Genomic DNA, 7,718 nt, shown 5'->3' with positions numbered 1-7,718 from the left:
CTCAGCAACTTCACGGGCTCAGTGATTGTAAACAGTAACCACATAGGAGAAAAACTGATAATCTCTCAGTCGGCTGAGAATGAAATCTGTTTCAACCATCCTTTCAACATGATTGAGGCATTACTGTTATTAAGCCTACGTTAGAATTCTTACAAATTGCTCCTATAAGCTCAGACAGTCAGGTATGGATACTTCATTTTGTCATTGTACTAAAATGGTAAATGGCCTGTATTTGTATAATGCCTTCTTAAGTCTAGTTTATGCTTCTGCATCAGCTCCACAAGGGAGAGACACACACGTACCAGTGTTGGCAGACTGGAAATATTAAGATATCATACCAGGATCTTTAAATTATCGTATTTTGAGAAAAAATATTGTACACTACTTAGTTGCATCCTGACACATCTGATGACCAACAGCTTCAATATTAGTGCAGTCATGGGCAGCGTCACTGCACACACCATAAGCGTTGATTGGTTGTTACGGAATGTCTCTGGATGCAATGCGTAGCCGCAGATTTCACACAAGGAAGGGCTGAAATTGTCGTACATGTGGGATTTATGACCGTACAGAGGGCTAAATTATCCTACAAATATGATAATTATCATAGCATTCTTCAAGGCACTCAAGGAGAACAGACGCTTCTCTCTTTCGCTCCCTTATCTTTTTTTCCCAAGGCTCTTTGTCCTGTCTGCCCACAGAGCGCTTCTCTGCATTTCTTCTGAAAAACTATTTTTACTAACCATGGATTCGATAAACTGGTCATTCAATGCGATCAATAAGATTTTTTCAACAATGAGAACGGAGCAGGGGGCTCCCACATGTCCACAGGGGACACACCCGATGGGGCATATTTTGGATTCCTGGAAGGAGTGGATGATCATATGCCTCAGCCAGCTGTCCATTGAGGATATCGAAGATGTGTGGATATTCCACCTGATGATCAGTGGATTTCTCCTGATTGGAGTGGGAGGATATCTGGTTTTCTTGAAATTTGGGAAGACGGGAGCGATTGGAGGGTGACCCGCACCCATGGAAAGCACCGTCCGTGTGGAGACTTCTCAGACTGGGACGTTATTGGAGGTGAATCGTAAGCTGGACAATGTTCTAGCTGCGATACTGGTATTAGTGTGCAAAATGGATGTCATCTCGGAGAGACTAACCGGACGGTATGGACAAGTTTAAAAACCCAAAATTGGCTTCACTGAAGGACTGGAATGATCAGTTTAAAGACTGAAGGCAGAGAGGAAAGTTATCTCAGCCTGACCCAAACAAATTCTTGTTATCTGAATCTGACGCCCTGGTAGCCTTGAGCGGCGAGCAAATAAAACCCCCACGAAGGAATGCAGACAGATGCTGTGAAAACCCGACCTACCCCCCTCCTCCCCCCGCGCCTTCAGATTGGGGGACTTCAGTCTGGCAAGGTCATCAATCTGTAGGAGTCAATGTACTATTTGCTTCTGGCAAGATCTCCCTCCCACCTGTGACTGTACAGCAGATGAGCGCCGTAGATGGCTGCTCTCGCTGGGGAAAACAGGAAACCCAGCCACCCCCCCCCACCCCCACCCCACCCCACCCCACACACACACACACACACACACACACACCTTCCTATTGGAGTCTCATGTTATGTTGTGTTGTCTGAAGTCTGTTACATATCTGTTTAGGTGTTTTTTTGCAGAGCAAAGCTGCACTCCTGCCAGAGGTGAAGTGCCCATTTTTTTTCCCCTCCACCTGAACCAGTCCTCATGTAACCCTCTTATCTCTAAGATAGCGCGACTCAGGGTTGCGAATGACCACAGTCACCAATTCTTGTCATGTGTCTTGCCCATGTATGTCTGATCTCTGAATTGTGTGTACTGAAACTCTAATTTCCCTCTGGGATGAATAAAGTATTGATTGATTGATTGATTGATTGATTGATTGATTGATTGATATGTCTGGCAACACTGACATGTAATGACAGAGATATTTTGCTGTCTGACTTCTCCATCTCCTGGGGAGTGTTGCAAAGTTATTCTCTGCCGGTGCAACAGAGGGTGTTGTGTCATTCTGAGTTATCCTGTCATGTATCCAGTCCAAGATAATACATTTACTATTGAGTTTTTGTGTTTAAGATATTTTTAACACAGATAAAATTTGTCCCTCAGTCTCCTCCACCTCTTCATGTGCTCGCTACCTCTAAACCCCCGTTTCTTGTCATTTCCATCAACAAATAAAATGCACGCTGCGCATGTTTTCACTTTCACTTCAGTCATAGGTGAATAAAACATTCATATTTTTTTGTTTTTCCACAAGGTTTTCTTCAAGCTGCTCCGTGGCTGCCACTAGATATCTTCAGCTTTCTTCATGCTTTTGTGGGGGCAATGGTGGTGCTGTTAACATAAGTGGCTATCTGACCAATCACAAGCTTGCATTCTCTGTCTTGTTGGACGGATGTTTAGAAAAGTGGGCTCAACTCTGTCCGTCTTTGCGAGCCTGCTGGTGAACCCTCATAAGGACGGATAAAGGCGTTGCATGTCTGTATAGACGCATACGCATAAACTAGGCTTTAGGGTTCTACAACCCCCCAAGGCGCTTCACAACACAATCATTCACCCATTTACACACATTCACACGATGGTGATGAGCTTCGATGTAGCCACAGCTGCCCTGGGGCACACTGGCAGAGGCGAGGCTGACAAACACTGGCGCCACCGGTCCCTTCGACCACCACCAGTAAGCAAGGTGGGCTAAATGCCTTGCCCAAGGACACAATAGCAGAATTCTCTGGTAGGAGCCGGGATCAAACCTGCAACCTTCTGATTACTGGACAACCCTCTCTACCTTCTGAGCTACTGGTGAATTTTAAAGGTCTAAATCAACATTTTACATATAAACAACTGAATTAATTAAAGAGCAAGTACACTGAGAAACTTGCTTTTGTAATTTTTAACAACAACCCCTTTTAAATATAACTCTGAGTTTCACCTGCAGGTTGAATGTGAAAATATTCAACCTGCATTAAACCCTATTTCAATATTCGAGTCTATTAGCTGCCATGAGAAAACATACTGGGAAACCCTCAGGTCATAAAAATCCACAGATCTACGTCATACTGTAAACTCACATTCATGAACTCACCCATCATGGCTCACAACAGGGAAGGCTGTTGTTGGTTTATCGTTCAGGAGTGCAGAGCACATCTTGGCTAGTAAAGGCTAACTGTTAGCATTAGCGCAACATGGCAGAACTCCTTCAAGTTATTTGTGGAAAATAAACATCAACATTATAAAGCAGTGAAAGAGTTGCACTGTTGTTAGCCAACCAGAGGAAAGCTGTTGAGACACCAGGAAATAAGACTCCAAGTCCTGTCGTGTTCAGCTCCCTTCTCCTTCTGCTAGCTTCTACCTCCTGACACAGGAACATTGATTTAAATGTGCTAAAAAAGAGTGAATGAGAGCTTTAAATGATTCCTCTGAGAGAACCATTTCTATACTGAAAAACATCTGACCTCACCAACGCACAAGACATATTTATTTCTGATACTTTACTGATACAACTCGATCAATACTGAGACATTTCACAGTGGGACATTACTTATGTAATAATATTGATCTGCTGGGATGAAGGACAAACCTAGTCTCCATGAGACACAGATGCAGAATCTGTTCATCGACTTTTGCTTTCGAAAGAACTCTGACTGAATAATAAAAACTGACTTTGTGTTGCACTCGTCGATTTCTGCATAAATGTGCTGTACTGGGAGATGTTGCTCAGGAACAAAAATGAATGTTATGATAGCAGTTGAGCAGTTGGGCTAGACCATCAGCATTAATAAAGATAGCTGACATATTTGTGTTTGTTGATTAAAAAGTGAAGCCATTGTGTTCCTTTTGCAGTTGCTCGTCTGTCTGCACATTCAGGGTGTAGGACAGTCACATCAGATAACTAAATATAAACATATTAAATGAAATTTGAACACGCAGAAGCAAGGGGAGAACCACTTGAATCAACATAATCAACATCTGGAGAAGATTTTTCATGATGTTTGAATTTTGGAGCTACTCTTGGTCTCAAGAAGTTAGTTGTGTCCCTTATTTTCGTTCAGATTATTATTTTTTGTATCTTACTGATGCGTTCGAATGTTCTCAGGCCCTGAGTTTTTGAGTTAACTGTTTTCTTTAGTTCTCTCTGTCACTTCAAGGTTTAGTCTGCTTTTCACACACCATTTTTCCATTTGTCCTCAGTCCAACTGCGATTTCTTCTGCAATCACTCTCTAAAGAGGTAAATACTCCTCTGATTTCATCATCACATCATCTTGTTACCTGCTATTGTTTGCCTCATGGTAGTTTTTATTACTCTTGTAACTTTCATTGGACACATAATTTTTTGAATAGAGAAAACGGTCCAGCACCAACACCCTTAAAACTACTTTCGTTTTGCCCAATAGAAGCTATCTAAACATCATTGTCCTCTGTTATGATTTGCTCATATTTGAGAACATCCATCACAAAGTAGCTTTTATTTGAGTCCTGGCTCCTAATCCTCCTTACCTCCACTTTTAAAATTAGACCAAAAACACCACAGCACCATGATTTTTGATGGTGGTGATCAGTGTCACAATTTTCTTTTTTTTTTTTTTGCCATTTTGACTGAAGCAGCTTCTTTATTTTGACCATGTTGTGTGTAATTTATCACAGTTTGAAGCGATACCTGTGTGTTCCGTCAACAGCTGGGTTGATGCATTGTGGTCAGTGCAGCAAGCAACCATTGTTCTCCATCCAAGCTGTTGAACAAAATTCGAGTGCAAGCCTCAAACGCTTACAAACGCTAGTAAATGCTGGGAAGCTGGTGTTACACCCGATGAGCCACAGTTTCATTCTGTAAAGTTACTTTGTATACAGAAAATTACCATGTTGATCTGAATTCCCAGGGAACTGTAGCCCTTCAGCAGCATTAAGGCGGTAATCTCTGCAGCTGCCTCTATGTAGCTCTGCCATTAACCGGCCACACCACAGCAGGTAGAGGCAGATGTACAATCCTGGAAACAAATTCCTAACAGGAGTAAGCAGCGGCAAGAAAAATAGAACAATGTTTAGAACATTTACTCACAACTGGGATGTCACAGTTTGGGCAAATTGTGCTGCTTTGGGTGTTCATATATTATAAAGCGTCTAGCATGTATTTAATTTCTTTTACACTTATGATGTAATGATGTAAGGTCTGTAAATTAGACTAATTGTGGGTAAACCTGTGTTCAAAGCACATGTACACTTCCAGTCAAACATTTAGACACAACCCTCTCATCTAATAGTTTCTGTATTTTCATGACAGATTCACACTGAAGGCATCAGAACTATGAATGAACACATTTAGAATTACGGGAGAATTTTTAAAGAAAACCATGAAAAAACAATATGTTTTATGGTTTAGATTCCTGCAAAACCTTGGACTTCTCTCAATGAGATAACTTAAATTGTTTTTACCTCATAGATTTTATGAAATGAGTTACATGGTGGCGCAGTTGTTAGCACTGTTGCCTCGTAGCTAGAAGGTTGCAAGTTCGAAACTCGGCTTCTGCCTTTCTGCATGGAGTCGCATGTTCTCCCCATACATGCGCGAGTTCCCTCCGGGTACTCCGGTTTCCCACACAGATCACAACATGCCGTATAGGTTAACAATTGTACATCGCTTTGGAAAAAAGCCAAATAAACAAACTCAAAAAAACACATGTGAAATGTCTTGCCTTCTTAATGGGGTTGAGACCATTTGTTGTGTTGTGCAGAGGCCAATTTGGTGCATAGCTCTATTTGACCATTATTAGAAGTCAGGCAAATTAATTATGGACAAGAAGCAAATCCATTACCATCACTGCTATGTCCTCAAACATTTGAAAGCTTCTGCAGGCTGAACATGAAAATAGTCTCCTACAGTTATCTCCTGAATTAGCTTCTGATAGAAAATAGACGGTGAAACTCTGTCATGTTCTGGTTTAACCGGCTAACCCAAGACATGCAGAATCAAAGGAGGGACACAAGATAAGGTTATAAAAGTGTTTATTTCTCGATGCTCTAGATTACACTAAGGCGGAGCGAGTTCGAGAGGAGCACGCCAGGACAGAAGTCAGGGTCTAGGGAGAAAACACAGGAGAGTGAGAGGGGTTCAGGGAGGGTAATGACAGGCAGGCTTAAGGGGAACAGTCTTACTAGAAGGATGGAGGCAGGCACAGAGGAGGAGGGGAGGAGGGTCCGGTCCGAGGTAAATGTAGAAGCGAGAAAGTGGAGATGGCTTGGAGATCAGGACGGTTCCTGAATCCTCGGGTAACAGAGGGAGGGCAGCTGGAAACGAGTGGGTTGGCTGGATCGGAGAGCAGGCACTGTGGAAGTTGTTTGTCCGAGGTCTATGGTGAGAGAAGTGATGGCGATGTTGGATCTGGGAGCAGGAGAACAAAGGTCAGGAGGAGACTCAAAAAATCTCTGGAGATCACAGGAGAATATATATATAATTTTGAATTGAAAAAAAAAATTATATATATATATATATATATATATATGTGTGTGTGTGTGTGTGTGTGTGTGTGTGTGTGTGTGTGTACATCTAACGCAGAAGATTACAGCCGAAGCAGCAACGGCTGGTGCCGCTTCCCAGGACCGCCCACCTGCAGGGAAGTGATTATTGCAGAGAAGTACCTCAGACCGTGACAAACTCTAGGATTAGAAAATCCCTACATCACACTGTCAATTAGCATTCATGCACTCACCCATCTATACTCACAATGGGGAAGGATGTTGTTGGTTTAGCATCCAGGAAACAGCAGAGAACATCTCAGCTAGTAGAAGCTAATCATTAGCATTAGTAGGGTGACCATAGGTCCTCTTTTCCCCAGACATGTCCACTTTTCACTCTCTGTCCGGGGGTTTCTTGTGTTGATGTAAATGTCATCAATGTCAAATGGTTTTCATCCAGGAGCAGGGATCGAATTATGGGAGAGCTGGATATCCTTCCTACACATACAGGGACAGCCAGAAAAAACTTTTCAACCAACTGTATATTGTTACATCATTTATGGGCTCTCAGAGTACCAGGGGTTCTGTTAAGCGGAGAGCACTGATCGTTGGTGCGCTCCAGGCAGCTGCGTCCAGCGCACGGTCCATTCTCAAAGAGGCGCAACCAAAAAACTAGAATGAACACACGTTCATTCATGTCCGCTCATGTTCTCTACTTTCTGACTTTTAATTGTGCCTCGCGCGCTCCGTCATTATACGCTGTAGTGATTTCACCTCGCTGACGCAGCATCGAAACACGTACACCGCTTTGCGGTCAGGAGATCCCTTTGATCTGCTCAAAAGTAACTGATGAGGTGAAAAAGTAAGCATCCAGGCAACAGTTTTTCTGGAGAGTTTAGAGGAGATGCAGGAAGATGAGACACAGACAGGACAGAAAATAGTTAAATAAAAACAAGAAAACAAAACTAAGTTTTGAAAAGTAAATGTTTATCTCCACTACACGTTTTACCTGTATAAAGCAATAAGTTATATACATTTTCATGACTCCCAGGCTTACACCTCCTCTGTCTCTGCTGCCTCCTCTATCTAGCCCTCAGCCACTTAATTACTATCACCTGCACCCAGTCATCAGCACCCTTATATCCTTCACCTGCTCAATGCAGTCACCTCACCCTGCTCACCTGGTTCCACTGCTATATATTCACCAGCCAGCCACCAGTTCCCTGCCA

The sequence above is a fragment of the Nothobranchius furzeri genome, chromosome 16, assembly GCF_043380555.1.
Source record: "Nothobranchius furzeri strain GRZ-AD chromosome 16, NfurGRZ-RIMD1, whole genome shotgun sequence".
Lineage (NCBI taxonomy): Eukaryota > Metazoa > Chordata > Actinopteri > Cyprinodontiformes > Nothobranchiidae > Nothobranchius > Nothobranchius furzeri.
The sequence above is the reverse complement of the archived record's forward strand: the minus strand, read 5'-3'. Positions refer to the sequence as shown.